This window comes from Patella vulgata, chromosome 1, assembly GCF_932274485.2.
Source record: "Patella vulgata chromosome 1, xgPatVulg1.2, whole genome shotgun sequence".
Taxonomy (NCBI): Eukaryota; Metazoa; Mollusca; class Gastropoda; family Patellidae; genus Patella; species Patella vulgata.
The window spans coordinates 2,000,321-2,026,469 of NC_065879.2; the positions used below are offsets into that span (position 1 = coordinate 2,000,321).

Genomic DNA, 26,149 nt, shown 5'->3' on the forward strand with positions numbered 1-26,149 from the left:
TATTATTATCATTATTGTCGTATAGCAATGTTACTTGACAATCGGGACTATTAACGTTATTTCAGCATCTATATTATTCCTTGAACTCCGCTCAAAATAATACAAGAAATGCCGAGTCTTTATCTAAATCTTAGATAATGTATCTTTAACCAACGCCGGTGCAAAAAAACCCCCCAAAAACAACAAAATACCCCCCCCCCCCCAAAAAAAAAACAACCCCCAAAAACAAAAACAACAAATGGATTTTTTAAGTACGTGCAATATTAATTCGAGTGGTGGGGGTCTGATTAAAATACAGATCTATATTTCGTTTTTTTTTACTTCCGATGGCCTCTACTACATTCGTTCGTTCGTTTCTGGGGTTTTACGTCCACTTCCACCTAAGGTGATATCGTAGACAAGCCTCTACTACAGGAAAATCTGCCCATTTGTAGTGGAAGGTCGTTTCCGGGGTCATACGAGCAGCGTTGACACTATGACGTCAGTCAGTTGATTAACCAATCAGCGTTGATGTTCTATTGGGATACCCACATTTCCGTGCACCACACGCCAAGAACTCGCCGCAACATACCGTTTCATTGACTAAACCCTCACATCATACAGAACGCGGGTTATATAACAACTAGTGTAGTAAAGACAGGTAAAACAAAATTTTGAACTATAAAAACGAAAAGAAATAGGATCTGTGTTTTAATGTTAAATGTACCACAGCTAATTTAGCCAGGTATGATGAAAGTTCCCGCCATTGTCTATCATAACCAGTATGACATAGATTAACAATGTTACCTGTGCTAGTCAGTATCACAGAGATTAATGATGTTACCTGTGCTAGTCAGTATCATAGAGATTAGTGATGTACCTGTCCTAGTCTGTATCACAGAGATTAACAATGTTACCTGTCTTAGTCTGTATCATAGAGATTAACAATGTTACCTGTCCTGTCCTAGCTAGTCAGTATCACAGAGATTAACAATGGCATACACCTGCACACCATAGTCAGTATCATAACAATGGCATCCATCATACTCGTTACCATAGAGATTACAGTGGTACCTGGGTCATGTTTCACGAAATTTTAACTAAAGATAAAATCCAAATTTTAGTAGATACTTCGATTTTGATTGGCTTAGCACTAAAATCAATCTAATATTATCCAATCAAATAACTAAAATTTGGATTTTATCTTAGTTAAAATTTCGTGAAACAGGCCCCTGGTGTAATAGAGATTTTAAAATGACGCCCGTCAAAGTCGGTAAACAAAACAATCGACAAACATATGTATATTAATATAAAAATTTAATAAGCATTATATAAATTTTTTTATAAACGTGTCGATTCCTTTATTCAATTATAAAAAAAAAACAATATTGACAAATTATACTGATATATCTTTTATGAAAAATAAAATCGATTTAATTAAAATTACTTGAATATTATAATAACATTTCTAAGTAAACATGAGCGATATGTTTTACTATGTTTCCATGGATGTCATATATAACTAACAAACAGTATTAACAATATCACTTACACAAAATTCCCGTAACAATTGTAAATTACACATGAAACCGTTACTTATGGAAAAAAAAACTGTAACAAAATTACAGCACGTGCGCGCTGTATCATAAGGTCTGTCATTGAGTCAGTTGGCATGATTTCGATTCTCTGGTGGTACGTGACAAGGAGTAGGTTTTCTCCGGGTTCTCCGGTTTCCTCCCACTGCTAAAAGACCCCTACGTGCAAGCGAATTATTAAAATAAAATTGAACTATGTGTTAGTCCCGGAATGACCTAGTTTGTGACGAGTGGACGTTAAACCCCATTTCTCTCTCTCTCACTCTCTCACAAAAAAAAACATTACTTATGTCAAATATATTACAATATTACATATGAAAACTGTGCTTAAGTAAAATACATACGATAACTTTATTTATGCAAAATATGTAAGAAAACATTTCCTAAATATCTAAAATACATATGAAAACATTACTCAGTGAAAAGTTTAGATTTCATTTTGGCTATATTATCATCGTCATTCTATTTAAGATTAGGTGGGTTTGTCATGGAGTCAATTGGTGTGGTTTGATTCCTCGGTTGAACGTGAGAAGGAGTAGGATCGCCTGTCCAACCTTGTGGTTTTTCTCGGGTCCTCCGGTTTCCTCCCACTGCTAAAGACCCCCACGTTATGTTAGTCCCGAAATGACCTAGTTTGTGTCAAGTGGACACATCCAAGATTCTGTTTATTTACTAAAATTTATTTTTGTTAAAGTGACAAAGAGTCTATGCAAGTCGGATTTAAATCATAACAAATGTTCAATACATTTTGATTAGCATCTCTAACTGATTAAGTCCCAGGCTTTGCAATATTCTTGTATTATAATTATCATGTATTTGGCATCGTGTATCGTGTATGGGGGGGGGGCAACCATAAAATTGTCAACCATAAAAACAACAGATATACATTGTCCGTCAAATTTACAGCACCTCTGAGAATATTTCCAGTCCCCCTCGTTGCTCTGAACTAGTTACGGCCCTGACAGACCTATATAAGAATAAAGTGTTTTGAAACGTTGTATAGGGTAAAGAGTTTGAAGATGATCATATAAACCATCTTGTCATATCATAAAACATTATATATTAATTACAATATAGTAACATTAAAAAGAATGAGCCGAGTGATAATGACCCCGCCCCAACCAAACAAGAGTTGCGCCCCTTGACATTTTAAGCTTTACGCATAAATCAGAATATAGTAATTTTCTAATGTATATTTTAATAAACACTTATACAGTAGCAGCGTGTGTGTGTGTGTGTGTGTGTGGGGGGGGGGGGGGGTCCTCTAATACTGCACACAGTAATCAAGTTGGCTGTACAGATGGTGGTTTTGATGTAAACATTGTAGAAAACTGTAAATGGAAGGGTAAATTCTACGACTGTCTGTCTGTGTGAATTTCGCAAATCAGCTGTTATTGAACGTGTTTGCATACTCTTCATCATGTCAACACCAAGCAATGTTGCTATTGGAGATTCCGGTTACGACCACGTAAAAGTCCGTAAATAAACGCACATGGGGCAATTCAGCAATGGAGCGAATACATTCGAATGTGAATCAAATGGTAAAATGTAATAAGGTCTAACGTCCTGTTCTGCACCGACTGGGCTAATGAAAACGGGATTTCAAATGGAGCTAATTTATTTTCTGGTTAAACTGAAATTCAGTTCCAGATATTTGCTATATATTTATATAAACTTTAATGAAAAATTCCACGGTAAAATACAAATGGCCGAATCAAAATAAAATGATCTAGGCTTTATCCAATTTGATTAAAATACAGATCTATATTTCGTTTCGTTTTTTTATACTTTCGATGGCCAACACTACATGGAGATCTGACCCGTTGTACTGGGAGGTCGCGTCAGGGGTCATACGAGCGGATTTGACCCTACGACGTCAGACATTGATTAATCAATCAGCGTTGACGTTTCTAGTGGTTTACCCTCACATTAACTAGAACGCCTGTTACATAACAACTCTTCCAGATCCTAGTGTTGTGAAGACAAGTAAAACGAAATTTTGAACTATAAAAAAAAGAAACGAAATAGGATCTGTGTTGTAATCAGATTGGGCATTATCAGCAAATTTATACAATATTAGCAGTGATAACACAAATATCCGAATATTCGATTTCGAATAGTTTTTCTTTAAATATCTATTCGAATTAAATATTTGGTATTTGTTAACGTTAGTGTGAATTGTTAGGCTTTTGTCTCTAACGGAAATATTTATTAATATCAGTTCAATGAAATTAACTGATATCAATTCAATGAAATTGAATTAATATTGAAAAGAAGTAAAACGATACAGGAAAATATTGGTTTGAAAGATTACACATCTGAATAGTCACCAAAAATGGCAAAAAAATATCATTTAAAATGAACCGAATATTGAATAGCACAGCAATCGCATAATAAAAACTAAGATTATTCGAATAATAAAATGAACCTTCAATTTAATTAGTTAAGATTTTAAGGTTGATTGGTTGGCTAAATAGTTTTATAAATCTTGGATTTATTTCATTCACTTTCAAATCAGAAAAAAAAATCTCCATTATTTTGAAAACGGAGTGGTAGGATAAGAAATGGTCGGCTGTTGATTCTGAAAACATCTTTAACATCCCTCTACACAGCACTGAAAAATATCAAAAATAAGAAACATTTACTACAGCAATATAATTTCTGCTGAGAAGATACTTCGTTTTGTTTTATTCATTTGTGTATTGATCTCAGATTTAAAAAAAAACCCAACAAAACAAAAACGGGAGATGGTATTGTAGGCCGGTTGGAGCGGTTCGGGTGTTTCCGGAATCCAAAATAGCCGCTTTATATAAATAAAATGTTTTGGGAATACTAAACCTAATCCTAACCCTAACCCTTTTTAGAAGACTGAACTTGGATCTAATTCAAAGTTTACCACTCTTAAAAGGGTTAGGGTTAGGGTTCGGGTTAGTATTCCCCAAAATACTCATTTATAAAAAGCGGCCATTTCGGGCTCCGGAAATTCCCGAACCTCCCCAACCGGCCTACAATTAGCATCTCCCAGCAAAAACAGTTATGGTATTTGGCCACACTGGTCAGGAGTAAATATTCCCTAGGATGACATCGATGCGACTTAAACATACATTATGCAAGAGCTAAATCTGTCTATTGCAGGTCTTTCTTTAGGCCTGAAATGTTATCTAAATTATTAATTAGACATTAATTAACTTATCCAGACCATAATCAACTCTAGATGGCATCGCTAGCCTGCGATCTTAAGTGGATTGTGAGCCGATTTACTGCATAAATTTCCTTCTCGATTAAACGATTAAATAGATAATCGAGACTATGATGTTTATCGTACTGACTTTAGTAATGATGACCGAGGCTAGGCAGAAATTTCATTCGCTTAGTTTTCGGTTCATAGTGGATCAATTTGAATGAAATTTTCAGCAAATTGCCTTTACGTTATCTAGTTTTTAACTATTATAGTGAGAACTGCCAACTCGTTAACGAATCTCCCATAATGTATCTTTAATGAACCCCAAATATTAACATTTTTCCTCCAACAAATTAAATTCTAAAACGTTTGTTGATGTATTAGAAAAATAAATAAAGACGTTTGACGTATTTGTAGGTAAAAATATTTCCTATTTAGTGCAAATGGGTATTAAAATGAGAAAAAGGCACCATTCTGCCCGAACCAGTAACGTCTTATGTAAACAATGCACGCGCCATTGAGCCAATGATTGAACCCGCGTGATGTGACGCCACGTTTTGTGGACAGTCATCTTTTACAGAGATATTAGAAGACTTTCGTAATCCTCTGTGAAACAGATTGGTATTTGGGTTGTTCTGACTGCCACCAGTCTCTAATAGCCGTGTCATTACCACACCGGAAGTTGTCCCACTGGAGCTATGCGGAGAGTACGACAGTTTGTACACAGCTATGTAACAAGCACATTAGTTTCTTGTTATTGGTGGTGGGGGAGGGGGTTCGATGGCCGAATGGTTAGCACGTGCGCGCTTTATCATAATGTCTGATATTGAGTCAACTGGCGCGGTTTCGTTTCCCGGTTATACGTGACAAGGAGTAGGGTCTTCTGTCCAACCTCGTGGGTTTTCTCCGGGTCCTCCTGTTTCCTCCCACTGCTAAAGACTCACCCCTACCCGCAAGCGAATTATTGAAATAAAACTGATCCATGTGTTAGTCCCGAAATGACCTAGTTTGTATCGAGTGGACTCTCTCTCTCTCTTCTCTCTCTCTCTAAAAATCTGATTCTTCTAGTAACTGCCATATCGTTAGAATATCTTGCTTTATTAGGATAACAAGGGGACGTAACTTACCAATATCATCCAGACAAAGATCCAGAATGGACAGAAGAGACTTATAATACAGTGTAACAGATGATTTACTCCTTGTCTGTAATAAAACATGTATATATTAAATAATATAGTTGACCATACATGATTGTCTACAGCTAATGTCACACTATGGTGCATTGTAAGATAGGCCTACAAACTGTTGGGATTATTTAAAGGAGTATAAAAGATCTTCCTGGCTTGTGAAATCAATAGAAACCTATGTAAAGTTAAAATTGATATAACTTAAAGTAGATCTTATTGCTTGCAATAATCGTCACTCAAAAATATAAAAAGGGCAATTTGATATATCCAATATAAAAAGGGCAACTTGACATATCCAATATAAAAAGGGCAACTTGATATATCCACTATAGAAAGGGCAACTTGATATATCCACTATAAAAAGGGCAACTTGATATATCCAGTATAAAAAGAATGACAATATTTCAAAAGGTTCCACAATGGCCTAGTTATGTTATGTGGACCTCAAACCTCATTTCTGTCTATATTTATTATAAAGTAATACATACCTCTGCTGAACAATAACATGGCTTGCACCAGGTTGATTAACAACGACTACATTACTAGTACTAGAACTAGTCTAAAAACAAAGATAAAAATACATTGAACAATCTGTTTAAAACACAGATCCTATTTCGTTTCGTTATTTATAGTTCAGAATTTTGTTTAACTTGTAGTGCTGGCCATCATAAGTACAACAAAAAAAACGAAACGAAATATAGATCTGTATTTTAATCAGATGTTTTTTGAATAAACAAGCTGACATAAAACAGAACATACGAATATCATCAAGGAGCATTTCTCCACTCCAAGCGGTCGACAAGGGTTGTAACTTTTTATTCATTATACGCATGTTAGTACCCATAGAAATGTGGACGTATATTCTCCACTCCAAGCGGTCGACAAGGGTTGTCGCATATTTATTCTTTTGTAGGTAATTGGAGAGATTTACAAGGCAAATTCATACAGATCAGATTTTAATTTTTGTCGTTTGGGGGTTCACAAGGTTCACAACTTTCACAGGCTTTTTCGCTTTACTAATTCAATCGGCAGATAACTTTTGATGGTAGAGCGTTCACAAGGTTCAACAAATTGAAACAAGGGGGCATAATTAAATATAATTCTTCATCTCACCAATGTAAACAAAATATATCAATTTTAAAACAATCGGATGATAACTTTTGGTGCTGGAGCATTCACAAGAAATCGTTGACGGACGGGCGGAGGCGACGGCAATATACGTCCACATTTCTATGGGTACTAACTAACATGCGTATAATGAATAAAAAGTTGGCTTGAATTCTTTTAAAAATGCATTTCCTACCATCTAAACTAAATATGCGGCTCGTATTTGTTTTAAAACAACAAAAGTATTCAACAGAAGTAGTCTAACGATATCCATGGACATCTGACATCACACGTAGAGGCACATCAAGCGTGTCCCGTGCTTTATGCTAGGTTCACACTATCACGATTCGTGCTACGATTGAAATCGTGGTTTTAATCGTGGAGTAATCGTGGTGATCCGATCGGGTCTTACCATATATTGAGGCCAGTCGTAGCAATCGTATTGATCGTATCGAAACGTATCCTAACATATCTGCACGTACCAGATCGTGGACACAATAGGAACAATCATATTGTGACGCATCGCAAATCAGTTGGAACCGTGCATTAGCATTATGGCTTTGTAACAGTTTTCTTTTTCGGATGACGAAACGCCATGAGTAACGTTTGCGTATTCCGCCCGAAGCAAGGGCAACAACTCTATGGATACTTTATTGATCTAGTTCAGACATTAATTCGTGCACGATCTCATTTTCTTAAAATACGGAGGAACAGCATCCGCATGCAATATTTGGCAACTGTTAAGTTACATATACATGTTCTAAGCAATACGTACGTGCTGTGGGCCTGGAGCATAATAACCTTGTTGTGGAGGTGGTCCGTATCCCTGCGGAGGTCCATATCCTTGTGGAGGTCCATATCCTTGTGGAGGATGTCCGTATCCCTGTTGAGGGGGTCCGTATCCTTGTGGAGGCGGGGGATGTCCCTGCTGGGGTGGGGGATAGTCATTTGGTGAATATGGGGGAGGTGCTGACATCTGAAATAGAAAATAATATTGATTTTACAAAAAGAAGTATAAAAATATATACAAATAATATAAAGAAAGAAAAGGAATTAATCTGCACAAAAAACTTTGTTTGCATTTTCAAATACAACGACGAAAAGGCTTGTGGCATGAAATTATCGCAAATTCCCATTTCTAGAACATCTCGCTTGGCAACAATTTTTTTTGTGAAAAATCAAAACATGTTCAGAAATATATTCAATCAGGGTAGTTACCATTTTTAGCATTAATAAATTGCGAACATCAATGATTGCTGTTCCTGGATAACATTTACACCCCCTCCCCAACACTCTTTTGTCAGTGGTGCTGGACGCAGGACCGGGCAAGGGATAACGTGTAGTCTTTCGGATGATACGAAAACCCGTGGTCCCATGTACATATAGTCGTACACGTAAAAGAAAGTTTGATAGTTGAAATTCGATATAATAATATATAGGCCGTGACGCTGCTGTCTGGACAAAATTTCCCGTCATTGGAAGCCCAGTGGGAGCAGAAAAGTAGGATTTTAAACCCCATTTCATTTCAATTAACCTTTGACCCGTTAGATTTAAATCGAGTATTATTGTGGCCATGCAGAATAAACCCCATAATATAACCTACAATTAGCTGAACCCGTAATCGAATCTAACTAATTTTAAAATTTTAAATTCTGTAATCGGAGATATGTAATACTTTTAGTAGAATGTTTGCTCGAGAGATAACATATTCGCATAATATGTGATATGTACTTAAAATACTTAAATCAACTTAGTCTGTAATTGATAGTTGACACATAAAAAAGAGCGATTTATCGAAAACATATGTCACTCATTTACCACCGAATTACACGTGAGTGGAATTATTCTAATTGCATCATTTAGCTTAAAGTAACCAATCATTTTGTTAATTACACAAGTTCAGGGCCATGATCACGCTTTATGGTGCATGATATTTATATACCTTTAAAAGAAACCGGGGAACCCTGTAAGTCAGACTTGCATTAGATTCCAGAGATCGAGGGTACATCTGAGTTCCTAGACAGCCGAGAGGCTGGATAGGGTGGAGAAGTGGTTTTAGCTATATAGTATTGTAATTTGTGCTATGCTTGTATACCTGTATTCAGTTATATGCTATATAAAATGTAGAAGCGAACTATGCATTATTATTCCTGGTAAGACAAACGTCTTAAGAAACTGGAAGAAGTAAATACACAACGTGAAGCAGAAGTAAAGACAGCTAGAAACAAATTCTAGACGATCACAAGGCTACAGAAATATGTAGTAAGAAAAGATGCATGGGTCATACGTAGGATGTGGCGACCGGTTTCCCATAGACGCTCTCCACGTCAGACAGAAGGCTCATGGTGCTACAGATAACTTATTCTTGTACAACTACAATCCGTATAGCCCTAGATCTACTCGCAATCTGATTAAAGATGCAACCTTTAGTAAATCTCATTTGTATCCAATAACCCTGACGTCGAGTGGTTATATATTATCTATGTTTTATCATGTATATCACATTACACCATATTTAATAATATATACCGTCACACATCCTGCTATCAATAACAGATACGTTCAAACATCCTGTAATGTTTAATCGACTAAGTAGTTTTCTTAGAACCGCTTTAAATTTATATGAATTGTTGATTTCTGAGAAAGACCTACCCTAAACATACGAACAAGCTATATATAGGCCGATCAATGTATGAGACGAGAGAGAGAGAGAGAGACAGACAGAGAGAGAGAGAGGGGGGTTTAACGTCCACTCGACATAAACTAGTTCATTTCAGGACTAACATATGGTTTAATTTTATTTCAAAAATTCACTTGTGCGTAGGGTTTTTTTTAGCAGTGGGGAGAAACCGGAGGACGCGGAGAATACCCACGAGGTTGGACAGGCGACCCTCCTCCTTGTCACGTACAACCGGGGATTCGAAACCACGCCAGCTGACTCAATGACGGACCTTATGATACAGCGCGCACGTGCTAACCATTCGGCCATCCAACACCCCCCACCCCCTTTCTGTTTTAAATGAAGCCGATAAGATTGACAGTGATGAGACGAATACCGTCTTGTTCTATGGGTTCACGTGGGTGGTAGGTGGATTGATTGAGTTTGAAGTGTTTACAAGAATCTGCCATGTAAGCAAGGTCAATAACTCTAGAAGATATTAATAGAACATCCTGAAACAATATGGACACAGTTCACCACATATTCCTACGCCGTCACCCATATTCCTACGCCGTCGATGCTATTTTTGTCTTTTTCTCCCTTTCCCCCATTTGCACGGCGATTTTTGTTGACTTTTGGTGTAGAATCGAAGAAAATGGTTTGAAAATGCATTTTCTGTCACGTTTTGGTGAATATATTCAGGATTTTGACGCGGGAGGATACACGAGTTGAGAGGTTGGCTAGGTTATAGTGATCTGTGGCCATATAGTTGACTGTAATCTCTGTCAATTTCATTTTAACAAAGTATTACAGCGTTTATAAAATTTTACAAAGCGAGCATCGAAAATAACTCTAAACATTTAATAAATCTAATCTTCACAATGTATGTCACGGAGGCACAGTAGACCCAGTTTCCCTCGGATTGTCATATACAATCAACATGACAGTAATGTTTTAAAGGGGCGTTGTCAAATTTAATAACCATGAGATATTATTTTGCTATTGATTTCAGGTTCTATAGTGCTGTGAAAATATAATATTATGTATCTCCAAACCGAACACTATCATCAAAATTTACAGTCATATTCTAATCTTATCGTAGTGTTAATTATGATATTTTCCGGGTATCCAAAAATATACGATAACAAATTTAACTTTTAATAGCAGTCAATTATGCTATTTTCCTGATACCCAAAATATAAGATAACAATTTAACTCTTAATAGCAGTCAAATTTCTTGTAAATTTTTATAGTCGTTACAGTGAAATTGAACAGGAGCTAAATGCAAAACAAAGGGGACAGTAATACAGCAGCATTAGCATCAATACGTACTTTTGTTTTATTTTCTACGGAAATGAAATGAAATGAAATGATGTTTAACGTCCTACTGTTCTGCTCCTATACTGGGCTAATGAAGACGGGCATACGCCATACAGTGTGCGATGAGGGAAATTTTGCCCGTACAGCGGCACTACGGCCTATTCTTATATCGAATTCCAACTGTCAAGGGATCTTTTACGTGTACGCCAATGTGTACACATAATCTCGGTTTTTCGTCCCATCCGAACGACTAGACAGCTTCCTTGTCAGGCCCTCCACCCTGCATCACTGACAAGGGGGAACGATATTTTCTACGGCATATTAGAGATAGCTGGTAAGATTTAAAGAAAGTATTGACAGTTCTTATTGTAAAGATTCCAAAATAGATACTAAAAAATGAGTAATTTTGAAAATTTCATTTAAATTTATTTGTACCCGGTTTTGGCAAGTACCATTGCCATGACAATAAACCAAGTCTCGATTGCCAGTCCTTTAAATCGGCAGTGTCAGGGAGTGACGACATGCATTAGCAGAAAAATTCGACTTGGTCTACAATATTAACGTTTAACGCGGGCGTTGTCTATTAATCCACTCAATATCAATGCCATCTGATGATCCAGGAAGTTGATTATAGGCTTGTCGTGTGAATAAATGTCTTAATAATATTTTATATAAAAGCCAGAAAAACACCCGGCAATAGACAAGGTTATCTGTCTATTTAAAGATAAATTAATTGTGTAAGATTTAGATAAAGAGCTGACCATTGAAAATTTCATACAATTACTTCATTCTGAACCAAGTTATCACAGTAGTTTTCACAAAATGTGTGCATTGTGGTAACCAGGGCACTGGTATATTCGAGACTTAGCCTCGCTTTCCCATTTTTATACGTCCACATTCATAATGTGAACGTATTATGCCGTCGCCCCTGTCTGTGTGTGTGTGTGTGTGTATGTATGTATGTGTGTGTGTGTGTGTGTGTGTGTGTGTGTGTGTGTGTGTCTGTGGTTCGCCTACAGGGCGCAATTCTTCATGGATTTTCTTCAAACTTGGTATACTTATTCCTTATACCCCAAGGAAGATCCCTATTGTTTTTGGTGCATGCCCGACCCCCCGGGGCAGAGCCACGCCCATTTCTAGTATTTGTTTGTTTGTCGTCTACAGGCCACATTTCTTAACTAATAATCTTGAAACTTTGCATACACATTCTTTGTACCCTAAGGAACATCCCTATCGTTTGGGGTGCATGCCCAACCCCCAGGGGCAGAGCCACGCCCATTTTCTTTTCGTGTGTCTTTGTGTCGCCTACAGGGCGCAATTCTTACTGGATTTTCTTCAAACTTGGTATACTTATTCCTTATACCCCAAGGAAGATCCCTATTGTTTTTGGTGCATGCCCGACCCCCAGGGGCAGAGCCACGCCCATTTCTAGTATTTGTTTGTTTGTCGTCTACAGGCCACATTTCTTAACTTATAATCTTGCATACACATTCTTTGTACCCTAAGGAACATCCCTATCGTTTGGGGTACATGCCCAACCCCCAGGGGCAGAGCCACGCCCATTTCCCATTTTCTTTTCGTGTGTCTTTGTGTCGCCTACAGGGCGCAATTCTTACTGGATTTTCTTCAAACTTGGTATACTTATTCCTTATACCCCAAGGAAGATCCCTATTGTTTTTGGTGCATGCCCGACCCCCAGGGGCAGAGCCACGCCCATTTCTAGTTTTGTTTTAGTGGAACCAAATTTCTATAGTATGAATTTATTGATGTTGGGCAAGACGTATGAGAGACTGGGGAATAAAGATGTTGCCAAGGAGTACCTAATAAAAGCACGTGATTATCCAGTACAAACAACAGATGATGAGCAGGTAGTTATAACATGTTTGCTTAGTAACTCGAAGGCAGGACAGAGGGACTGGCAAGGAACATCATCTAATTGTTCAGATGGGATAAAAAAAACAAGGTCCTATGTACACATTGACATGCACGTAAAAGAACCCTTGACAGTTGGAATTCAATTGCTGTCCGGGCGAAATTTCACTCATAGCACACTGTATGGAGTATGGTGCATAAAAATAGCCATTTATCTGCATTTCATTCATTCTTTCATGGAAACTCAATGTGCTAGAAGGCTGGTAGTCAAGTTCATCTTTTAGTGGAACTGGAATTACACAGCACACAATTGTATTGAATACAACTACTGTTCATTACAGAGTGATGTTTCAAGGAGGCTTCTCTAGTGTGTAGAGGACTAGAGAAGCCTAGTTTAAAGGTAACTCAGTATTCAGAAATAAACAATATTTGTATTCCATTGAATTGTGTCCTATGTAGATAGTAATCAGTACAATTACATCAAAAAACCATGGTTAGATGCCATCATAATCTTGATGTTCATGTATAGAAACGAGTAGTAACTAGAACTGCGATGCAGTAATGACGGGTTTCACCGGTGTCACGTTACCCTTGAACTTATATCACTTCCAGTGCCAAGTTACCCTTGAATTCATGTCACTTCCGGTACCAATGAAACCGTAAAACAGATTTCCAAATTAGAATTGCACTCGTGTTATCAAATGGACGCAGAATCAACCAAATACAGCAATATCAATTCCATTTATACATTTTTATACGTCCACATTCATAATGTGGACGTATTATGCAGTCATCTGTGGGTGTGTGTGTGTGTATATACTTATTCCTTATACCCTAAGGATGATCCCTATTGTTTTTGGTGCATGACCGACCCCCAGGGGCAGAACCACCCCATTTTTCGTTTATGTTTGTTTGTCGTCTACAGACCGTATTTCTTAATGTATCATTTTGAAACTTTGCATACTTATTCTTTGTACCCTAAGGAACATCCCTATCGTTTGGGGTGCATGCCCAGCCCCCAGGGGCAGAGCTACATCCATTTTCTGTTTGGGATTTGTATGTTGCCTACAGGGCACAATTCTTGACTTATCGTCTTGAAACTTTACATACTTATTCCTTATACCCTAAGGATAATCCCTATTGTTTTTGGCGCATGCCCTTGGTGCATGCCCTACCCCCAGGGGCAGGGCCACATCCTCTTTTTGTATTTGGTTGTCGTTTATAGGTTGCATTTCTTAACGAATCCACTTTAAACTTTGCATACTTATTCCTTATACCAAAGGATCATCACTATGTTTTTGGTACATGCCCAACCCCCAGGGCAGAGCCACGCCCCCAGGGCAGAGCCACGCCCATTTTCTTGTTGGGTTTTTGTATGTTGCATACAGGGCGCAATTCTTAACTTATCGTTTTGAAACTTTACATACTTATTCCTTATACCCTAAGGATGATTCCTATTGTTTTTGGTGCATGCCCTACCCCCAGGGGCAGAGCCACATCCTTTTTTTGTATTTGTTTGTCATTTACAGGTCGCATTTCTGAATGAATCCACTTCAAACTTTGCATACTTATTCCTTATACCCTAAGGATCATCACTATTATTTTTTTAGGTGCATGCCCGACCCCAAGGCGCAGAGCCACACCAATTTTTTGTATTTGTTTGGCATGTACAGGCCGCATTTCTTAACGTATCAACGTGAAACTTTGCATACTTATTCTTTGTACGCTAAGGAACACCCCTATCGTTTGAGGTGCATGCCCAACCCCCAGGGGCAGAGCCACACCCCTTTTCTTTTTGTGTGTCTGTGTATCGCCTACAGGCCACAATTCTTAATCGATTGTCTTGAAAAAAAATGCGTATGAATTCCTTATACCCTAAGGATGATCCCTATTTGTTTTGGTGCATGCCCGACCCCCAGTGGAAGAGCCACGCCCATTTCTTGTATTTATTTGTTTGTCATCTACAGACCAAATTCCTTAACATATTACCTTGAAACTTTGCATACTTATTCCTTCTATCCTAAGGAACATCCCTATAGTTTTTGGTGAATGTCCAACCCCCAGGGGCAGAGGCACGCCCATTTTTATTTTGTGTGTCAGTATGTCACTTACAGCATGCAATGCTTAATCAGTCGTCTTGAAAACTTTTTTTATACTTATTCCTTATACTCTAAGGCTGTCCTCTATTATTTTTGGTGCATGCTCGACCCCCTGGGGGTTGAATATGGAACAATATAAATATGCACCACCCTGCTATTGAAATGAAAACATCAATAGTTGTGTGTCTTGTGTTTCGCCTACAGGCCACAATTCTTAACAGATCCTTTTGAAACTTTGCATACCTATTCCTTATACCCTAAGGATGACAACTACATGTGCCGACCCCCAGGGGCAGCGCCACACCCAATTTTTGTGTTTGTCATTTACAGGCCGCAATTCTGAATGGATCAACTTGATACTTGGTATATGTATTCCTTATAGCCTAAGGGCATCAACTATTGATTTTGGTGAATGCCCTGAACCCCAGGGGCGAAGGCCACAATACTGAATGGATTATCTTGGAACTTGGTATACTTATTCCTTATACCCTAAGGATGGCAACTATTGATGTCATTTCAATAACAGGCTGGTGCTTATTTATATTGTTCCATATTCAACCCCCAGGGGCAGAGCCACACCCAATTTTTGTATTTATCATCTACAGGCTGCAATTCTGAATGGATCATCTTGGAACTTTGCATATTTATTCTTTATACTGTAAAGACATCAACTATTTATTTTGGTGCATGCCCCGACCTCCTGAGGCAGTGTCATACCCACTTTTTTGATAATATTTTGTCTGTAAATTTGGCAAAACAAACCCAATGCCTAGCCTTCTTTGCCTCGTGTCATATTACAGCGATTTCATATTTCATTCTCTTCATTTTATAAAGTACCATATCAATCAAAGCTGGAATGTGGACGTATATTGCAGCATTAGCGATGCTCTTGTTAAATTAAATTTTTAAATGGCGAACCGTTCTAATCTAGTTAAAATCTCGAGTATTCGATGCCATAGAGAGTTGATTATAGTCGTGTTTTGTTAATACATGTCTAATTAACAGTTTATACAAAGAAAGACCTGCAATAGCTAAATTTAGCTCTTATAAAATAATTCTGTAACAGTCTACTAATATTTAGTTTTATATTGTCAGTAGATTTGATTTGTAGTAATCGAGATAGACTTGTAGAAGGTGTGCAATATTAGACTGACGAGTTTGTTAGCTTATTACCAATTATAGGAAATATTTTATAATTAATTGATTAACGAGATAGCGACCTGAAATCAATGGAATCCATAGTCTTCATACGGCTATACTAGCTGGGAGCAATCAGTAATATCTGTACTAATATGTGTTGTGTCTATATATGTCTAATCGAATAGACATGCCTGAGTTGCTAATCAACCCGATTCAATAAAACTAACTTTCTAAAATTGTGTTTCATTAATCTTAAATGATTTATTTGAAACTGTCTGTATTGTCCATAGACAAGAAAATTTATTTTATCGATTAAAAGATTAATGTTAAAAAGATTATAACAATTTATTTTAATTACTTTCGTTGATTTAGTTTTTTTTTTTATGTAAATGTGATATTATTATTATTATTATTATTATTATTATTATTATTATTATTACAACAAACATTTGTTATAGCCCCCTCCCATTTCACATATTCGTGTTCAGTGGTGCTTTACAATGGAACAAATATAGAATTATGAAATCATAAAATTAATACTTATAATACTTATAAAAAATACTAATACCAACTTGAATCAATAAAGATTTCAATATATATATACATGTTTATATAAAACAAAATGGAGAAATATTATTATTATTATTATTATAATTATAACATTATTTGACACCGTGTCACACTGGGTTGGAAATAATTTTAACAAAATAATTGTTATGTAATATAATACAACAATAATAATACCAGTAACATGTTTACAATTATAATAATGATAACTACTGTTTAAAACACAGCTGTCATTAATTAAATGTCATAATTCCTGGTCATGTTTTCAATTATATTTATGTAAATCGGTCTATAGCAGATATGATTAAAAGTGGCATTAGTTTAGAAAAAAAAATAATAATATTAACAACTAAAAAGAGCATTCATCAAAATTTATTGATAAAAAATATGTATTTTTGAAAATATAAATTCAAATGTAAAACATGGATTGATTAAGAAATGAATTGCAATCAGTTGGGGTTTAACGTCCTACTGTTCTGATTCTATACTAGACTAATACGCGATACAGTATGCTATGGGGGAAATTTTTCCGGGTAGCGGCACTAGGGCCTACTCTTATATAGAATTCCAACTGCCAAGGGATCTTTTATGTGCACGCCAATGTATACGCGGGGCCTCGGATTTTTCGTCCCATCCGAACGACTAGACAGCTGTCCTTGTCAAGCCGTCCATCCTGCATCACTGACAAGCGGAAACCATGTCGGAAAATCTGGATGAACTTTCTCGGCCAATGCAGGGATCGAACACGCGACCTCCCGGCTAGCGAGCCAGCGTCTTACCCAGTTACCCACTGTGTCTCAAGGATTAATTAAGGGATAATGCCACTTTAAGGCCAGTTTACTGATAATCATATTGTGGTTAAGTGTGAAATATAAACAAAGGTTGAACAAGAGTAATTCAGGTTAAAGTGACATATTTTTGATAAGTAGGTATGATGTACGTCATAAATTTGACTCATAATACATTCTTTTGAAATACAGACGTTTAAAGGGACAAGACGTCAAATATAGAAGTTAACCGGTTGCTACCCAAGAGATGGACAGAGAACAAGCTACAAACAAAAACAGTTTTTCGTACTATCAGGGGCCATAATCCAGAAAGTTATAGTCTGAAATGCGCGAATATCGAAATGGACTGAGATATTTGGGATATAAAGAAATATTTTAAGTTTCATAAAAATCGCGACTTCTAGGGGGTCCACAACCTTGGTATTACCTATTTTTACACTATTTGCGTACAAGGAGTGATCATTGTTACGAAATTTGAACTCAACCTTCATTGATGTGTAACGTTGATATATTTAAAGATAGGTTACCAGGCAACAAAACATACGCCCACAGCAGCTAAATCGTCCGGGCGGTCAACAAGGGTTGTCGCATATTTATTCCTTTGTAGGTAATTGGGGGCCTTTACAAGACAATTCCATACAGATCAGATCAAAAATTTTGTCGTTTGAGGGTTTACAAGGTTCTACAAACTGAAACAAGGGTCTCAACTCTGGAAGTAATCTACAGAAATTGTTGAAATTTGACAGGCTTTTTCGTTTTACTAATTTAAATAATGCATATAAAATTCATACAGATCACATCGACATGATCACATTCAAACATTCACAATCGCCATAACTCTAGAAATTATTGACGGAAATTGCGGAAATTCAATAGACCTGTTTCACAAATTTAAAGGATGCATATAAATTTCATACATATCAGATGATAACTTTCATCAATCCAGCATTAACAAGGTTTAACAAAGTGAAACAAGGACAATAACTCTAGAAGTAATTATTGTAAATTGCTGAAATTCAATAGACTTCTTCGTTTCAGTAATCTAAATAATGCATATAATTTTCAGAAAGATCGGATGATAACTTTTGACGTTAGAGCGTTCACAAGGATCCTTAAGAGAAAACTAAAACATACTAAAATTAAAATCCTATACAGCAAGCCCCATCACTATTAGAGAGAAATAATGCAATTCGATACTTTATTTTGACCCAAATCAAACAGACTAACTTGTGGTAATTTCTCTTTAGTGTGTGTGTAATGCGAGGGGGTGTGGTGTCCGATAGCGACGTAACCAACAACTTTGTCCTCAATCTTCTAAGGATAATGTGATAACACTAGCCAATAAACTCCAACACCACCGGACATGTGGACGTTGGTATTTCTTTTATCACAGAGCTTTTGACTGAGATTAAAATAAACAGTTCAAAGTAATGAAATGAAATTGGGTTTAACGTCCTACTGTTATGTCCCAACTGGGCTAATGAAATGCCCGGACAGAGAGAGAGAGAGAGAGAGAGGGGGGGTTACGTCCACTCGGCACAAACTAGGTCATTTTGGGACTAACATATGGTTTAATTTTATTTCAATAATTCGCTTGCGACCCTACTCCTTGTCACGTACAACCGGGGATTCGAAACCAGAAATGCCCGGACAACGGATATTTTACGTACACGCCGATGTGTACACGAGACCTCGAATTTTCGTACCATCAGAACGACTATACGTTGTCACTTGCCATGCCCTGTATCCCGCACCAGGGAACATCGCTAGAAAATATCGATGGCCTTTCGACTTCCAGGATAGCGAAAACGACCCTCCGCAGTGTAAAGAGCCTTCAATGTAAAAATTGATCGGAGATTTCTACTATAAACAGTTTTCAACACCTGTGATCAACCCAAGTTAATTAACGTCAGGTATTTGAACGGTTTAATCTCACTGTGCCCCCCCAATCAACTGGTGTTATAGGGTAGTGGTGTGAAAATTTAAGTAAACAAAGGATTATAGACTGTATCCTTATTAGTACTGTTCACCTAGTTAAAATTTAATTATTTTAATGATTAAAATATATAAGTTAAATTCACGTGTCATCGGTTAACGAGTATCTTAAATATTATTCACCTACCTTTCATTCAGACAGTACTCATAAATCAATCAAATATATGATTAGAAACTCACTATCATTATATAAGGATAGTTGTCACCCCCAATTACATTATATCTTTTAAAATGGCTCAAGTTCGCATAGGGTTTATTCCTAATTCTCAAGGAGGTCAAAATTTAGTTAATTTTGGGTATAAGTACAGAGTAAAAAATACAAAACCCAATAGCACCAGCAGACTTTTACTGAAAATACAATAGTTCAATTGGATAACGGGGGACGATTGCCCCCTAAAAGACGAAAATATAAAAGAGTAGAAGAATCTATTAATGATCTAAAAAGTGCAATTGAATATACTGACGCCATATCACATTTAGTAGGGTTATGATTTATGTTTGATACATGTATTTGTTGTTACTTTTATGAAATTTATTGTGAATAAAGTTGTTAATTAGTTTAAACCTAGTAGTTTAAAAAAACAGACTATACTTTTAACACCATTGTATTCAATAATCCCCTTGCTTGATTAATCCCCCCCATGAGAACAATAGCAGGGGGCACAGTGAGATGTCCCCATTTGAACCGATGTGGATGTCGCTTATTTCGTAATGTAGTACGATCGACTTATTGGATTGAAAGAAACCTGAGAATTAAACCCAGAATATCACGTGATATAATTACATGTATAATTGATAAATAATTAGTATTACAGTTAGGTCTATATTACAGATGCAGGACGGGGGGGGGGGGGCTGACAGGTGCATCTGTCTAGTCATTCGGGCGCAAAACCGAGGTCGCGTGTACACATTGACGTGCACGTAAAGGATCCGTAGGTCGTAGTGCCGCTGTCCGGGCAAAATTTCCTCATAGCACACTGTATGTCCGTCTTCATTAGCCCAGTTCGGAGCGCGGAACAGTAGGACGTTAAACCTCATTTCATTTCATTTCATTTCTGTATTACAGTTATGTCTATGTTTCAGGTATGCCTATGCCACAGGCAAGACTATTTTACAGGTATGCCTATATAACAGGTATGTCTATTGATCATAAAAGGGGCAGCCCCTGTAGTTTGACTATATTAACCATGTCATTATACAAGGCTTTGTTGCCTACCAAGAAACGGGTTAAGTATCATTTTCTCAGAAATTTAAAGGATAAGTTTGTTCTGGACGACCGAGTCTACCTTGCGTGTACTTTAGATTTGCACGACAATGAGGCGAATTAAAAGCAGCTATTATCGAGAAGGGTGAAAAGGGCGTTGCTATCTTTACATTTCATATCTTTTTTTCACCCGTTTTATATGTTGTGATTGCTGAATTAAATTCATTTAAAAAGCAAATAAAATGCAGCTTGCTATCAATAGAAGGGTGTCTCTCGTTTCAGTCACGAATTAAAGTTGCATTGCCACGACAGTATTTATACGGTAGTTATTTCCAATAAATTTATGGCATATTTATATAGAAAATTTACTGGATTCCATGCAAAATAGCCACGGGCGTCCATAGGACAAATATGTAAATGTGTCATTAACTGTCAACCTGTCTGCTCGGGTGAAGTAAGGCCAGCTCAATTTTTCGTCATAGGTCACGAGATGTAAACTGGACTAGCGCTAATTCCAACCCTAACCCTGGACCTAGCCCCAATGCTTACCCTATACCTAACCTACACTCTCGCCAACAATCACAGTTACAAAACTATAAATTCTAGGGAGCCATAGTGGTTCAGTGAGTAAGACCTTGGCTTGCTAACCCGGACGTTCCGTGTTCGATCCTGATTTTCCGGCGTGGTTCCCCCATGTCATTGGTGCAGGACAGAGGGTCTGGCAGGGGACAACATATAGTCGTTCCGGGGGGGGGGGGCGAAAAACTGCGGTCGCGTGTACACACTGGCATTTAAAATTCGATATAACAGTAGGTCGTAGCGCCGTTGTCCTGGTAAAATTGCCCTCATAGCACACTGTGTGGCGCACGCCTGTCTTCATTAAGTCCTAAATCAACGATTTTAGTGGAAAACACTAAGGTATACTTCGAGAATTTTGTTACGTATTAAATCTGCTTACATTTAATAAAATTGAAACCGTTTATTTAGTCTTTGTGTGTATGACAGATGTGAAATGGAATGGACACAGATTACCAAATATTCTTTGCTAATATAACTTAGATGGGATCTACATGTTTGTCAGGTTTAGAAATAGCTCCAGCTTTCCTACAGAAAATTGAAAATTGGTGTAACACTGAGTTAATAATGTACAGCAGATGGGTTTGTACAAAATGTTCAAAACAGGGGTTGGCTCAATTTTGCCACTATTTTACCCAGAATAAGCATTTTTTTCTTCTTTGAAACATTAAATTCTTGCATTTCCTTCATGTAGGAAGCAATATCCCAGCCTTTCTAGACATTTTTTACTCCATCATTCTGTTTAGAGAGGCAATAAATGCCCCACCCCACCCTTTTCTATTTATGTGTTTTGAGGGATTTAAATGCACCTGTGTTGACATGTAAATGATCTTAATTGGAATTTGTGGTTGAATTACAGCTAAGAATGTTTTTTTTCACCCAAAAATATTTTTTTTGTGCATTTCAAGGATTTCTAACCCTTATTTGTTCAGAGTCAAACGTAGAACCCTGGGGCATTTCAGGCCAATGAGACCAGACCCAGATATAAAACTGGTGTAGATGTGTAAATGTCAGTTTAATGTTCAATATTTTCTTATCAAAATCCAGCATTTGTGGTGTTTGCTGCATTTATGTTGCCTATAAAACAATAAAATGTTAATTTTTCTCCTTTTCAGGCCTCTTTTTATGTTGTCAACTCTGTCATGACTACTTTTTTGACTTCTTTTTTCAGGAAATTAATGTAAAGTTCCAGACATCTTGCTTCAGCACAAGGATTGCAATACAAATTTGTAATATGCCTCTGAGGTTTGAGATGTTGGAAACATTGAAATATTCCCAAATTTGTGAAAATTGTGTATTCTGTGACCCTTCTGTTAGAGAGGGGTGATCATAGACCAAATATGGCATTTTTTTCATTCATCAAGGCCTATTTTTAACCATAATTCATATTTATTGCACCTATTTTAGTTTATATGTGCATATGTTAGCCAGGGATGGTAAAACATAGCTGTTAGACAGATTCCTTTGGTAATGTAAGTTCTGCAACCATAGATTAGATTAATTCAATCAGTGGCATGTTCAGGGGGTAGGCATACATGTTTCAGTATAGATCTCTAATATTACAATCATTGCAACTGGTTTGCATTTTTTCTGTTTGCATATTGTCCACAGATTCTAAAAATATATTTCTTGTCCGTCCGGATATTTAAAAAAATGGAAAATTATTGGTATTTTGAGAGATGCTACATGTAAATTTTGTACATTTTTCATCACATGGCAGTAAAAAATTATATTTTTGAAAAAAATTCAAAATTATGAGTGTTTTCTATGTAGTTTCTCGAAGTATGAAGTAGGTGGATCTATGTTTCCCGAATGGTGTGGGGGAAATCCTAACACTTCGCCTTATCTATGTAGGCCACATTGCCAATTGATTAGGTTGAAACGAAATGTCTGTATAGTTAAGTATGTACAGTTTCATTAGCCTGCTTAGATTTAAACCCTAACATAACCAGCAGACAAAGAAATCAGCTAACATTCTACACATGGACGTTAAGAGTTAAGTACATGTTGATATACTGTAGCAAGTATGACAAAATACGCCAAGCCAATTTATATATCCAGCCCTCTCAGCAAATCCTAAGATTTCCTACAATTTTCTTAATCTCTTTAACCCACCAAAATTGATTGCCAAGGCAGTGGCTTTATATGTGTTTTTGGCTTTTGATAAGATATCTAAATCAAATTTGGTGGCATCTACATATAACTGAAACCCTTCGATATACATGTAGTATACTGTTTGTATGAATGTATTGAGTTGTCTATGTAATATGTATTATTAAATATATATGACTATGTCTAACCATGGATTATAAAGTCCATGGTCTAAGTGTATATGTATGCATGCTGTCCATAATGGACGTTTTGATGCAATAAGCATCTTTTCTTATCTTATCTTATAATCTTTATATACAGTTTGATGATAGAAACTTAACAATTACGTACCTTAATTAATAGTATACAATACTAAAATGAAAATTATATAACAAGGTTTTCTAACGTATCAGACCAGGAAATGAATTAATTTAATCTTAGTGTAGACCCTTCACCTTTAAACCAAACCACGTGACAGTTAACTATTACCTGGATAGGTGTGCATTTGACTAAAATCACGATACAGACATTCATTATGACGTGAAATTCACAAATTCATAAGTTTAAAGGGACACAAAAGACAACAAAATCAACAGACACTCAACGCGATGAGAGTCTCATTTAGCCCTCGCTAGAAACTATATAATAATAATAATAATAATAATAATAATAGGCTAATAATTTCGAAAGTTAAGGGGGGGGGGGCGAATGGTTAGCACCTGCGCGCTGTATCATAAGGGCTGTCATTGAGTCAACTGGCGTGGTTACGATTTCCCGGTTGTACGTGACAAGGAGTAGCGGCGTGCCTGTCCAACCTTGTGGGTTTTCTCCAGGTCCTCCGATTTCCTCCCACTGCTAAAAACCCCTACGCGCAAGCGAATTATTGAAATAAAATTGAACCATGTGTTAGTCCCGAAATGACCTAGTTTGTGTCGAGTGGACGTTCAACACCATTTCTCTAGCTGTCTCTCTGTCTCTGTATGTCTGTCTCTCTCTCTCTGTCTCTCGACGGGGTAGAAAAATAGGTCTGTTTTTTTTATTACATTTTGCCCTATTAACAACATCAATCACGCATCCGGAACAAATTTGTTTACATATATACGATAATAAATATAGTAGACGTACCTTGTTATCCATTACAGTCGTTTTACTATTAAATCATATAATAACTATGTATTCTAAATCCCTCAAACAGTAACTAATATAATATCTATAGACCACGCTCGACACTAAACCCAAACAAATGTACCACGTGACACTTGACTGTTATCTAGAGCAATGCGGATTTTATCGTTCGAGCATGAAATTCGATAGCAGGTCGGCGATGTATGGAAGCCTATTGCGGACATTTCATAATCTGGACTTCTCGCCGCGAAAAGGCGAGGGTTCCTCCTTGTCAGTGGTGTAAGGCGCGAAGGACAACGTATAGTCGATTAGATGGGAATAAAAACCGAGATCTCGTGTCCGGATTCGAAATGAAGTGGGAGCTACGGTTGCTCAGTGAGTAGAACGTTTGCTTTTTTACTCCATCAAAGTTCATCAAGATTTTTCTGGCAAGGTTCCCTTTGTAAGTGGTTTAGGACGGAGGCCTGACAAAGAACAACGTATAGTCATTGACGTGGGATACAATCGAAATGAAGTGGGAGCTAAAAATAATCTCGTGTTCTCGGGGCGAGATCCTCGCATTCACACCCTGCTCCCTCGCACTCCCACCCTCGCCTCCTCACTCCCTCGACTCCCCACTCCCTCACGTTCTCGCCCTCGACTTCTCACTCCCTCGACTTCTCACTCCCTCGCGTTCTCGCCCGCGACTTTTCCCTCCTTCGCGTTCTCTCCCTCGACTTCTCACTCCCTCGACTTCTAACTCCCTCGACTTCTCACTCCCTCGACTCCTCACCCCCTCGCGTTCTCGCCCCGACTTCTCGCTCCCTCACTCCCTCGCGTTCTCGTCTTCGACTTCTCACTCCCTCGACTCCTTACTTCCTCGCGTTCTCGCCCTGACTTGTCACTCTCTCGATTTCTCGCTACCTCGCCCTCGACTTCTCACTCCCTCCACTTCTCACTCCCTCGCGTTCTCGCTCTCGACTTTCTCTCGACCTCTCACGGCGAGAAGTCGAGATTATGAAATGGCCACAATAGGCTTCCATAGCAATGGCTACGCCGTTTTGTCATAAAATATATTTATACATATGTGTCACGGGGGTCGCTAGGAAGAAACTTTACTTAACGAAGGTTACTTAATATAATAAATATATGATCTTAAATGACCATTCCCATATTCACTAGCTTAAAGGAGAACCCAGCACCCACGTGTATATATGTACTTCACAACTTCACCGGGTTATAATATAAATGACAACATAACAGCGTTCACAGATTTTACTATTGGTTAAACGCATTCCAGATAAAATTTTACCATGATTGGTGTATTTAGCTACAAAACGGTTCAGATAAAATAGAAATGACATTGGATGTTCTGTAAAGAATAAACGTAGCTTATTATACCCCGCTACGCCTACATGACATTTGGTCCCAGTCCACATGAATTTTCCCAATGACTTTCGTGGTTTTTTGGTTTTTTTTCTTTTAAACAATATTTTATTTCATTTGAAAATGGATTTGAAAACAGGCTGGGCCTATGTTGACTCCTCTCTAGAATTTACAAAAATAAGTTTAATTTATGTACATACAGAACATATATACAACAAAAACATATAAAAATACAAAATATAAAATTATTTGAGATTTAAATATAAACTAAACATTTATACATATATACAGTTGTCCGT

At 37.2% G+C, this 26,149-nt stretch overlaps 1 long non-coding RNA gene across 2 annotated transcripts; it reads right to left on the bottom strand.

Annotated features, from left to right (window-relative positions):
- Positions 1-1,281: 1,281 nt before the first annotated feature.
- On the bottom strand, positions 1,282-24,644 carry LOC126808569 (uncharacterized). 2 transcript variants are annotated; one of them, XR_007674666.2, is made up of 5 exons: positions 24,486-24,644; positions 7,825-8,025; positions 6,431-6,501; positions 5,883-5,958; positions 1,282-4,188 (listed from the first exon to the last, which is right to left on the bottom strand). It is a non-coding gene; the product is annotated as an uncharacterized LOC126808569 (long non-coding RNA). The 2 variants fall into 2 exon arrangements; XR_007674667.2 differs by lacking the exon at positions 24,486-24,644 and adding an exon at positions 23,712-23,848.
- Between the last annotated feature and the right edge of the window lie 1,505 nt (positions 24,645-26,149).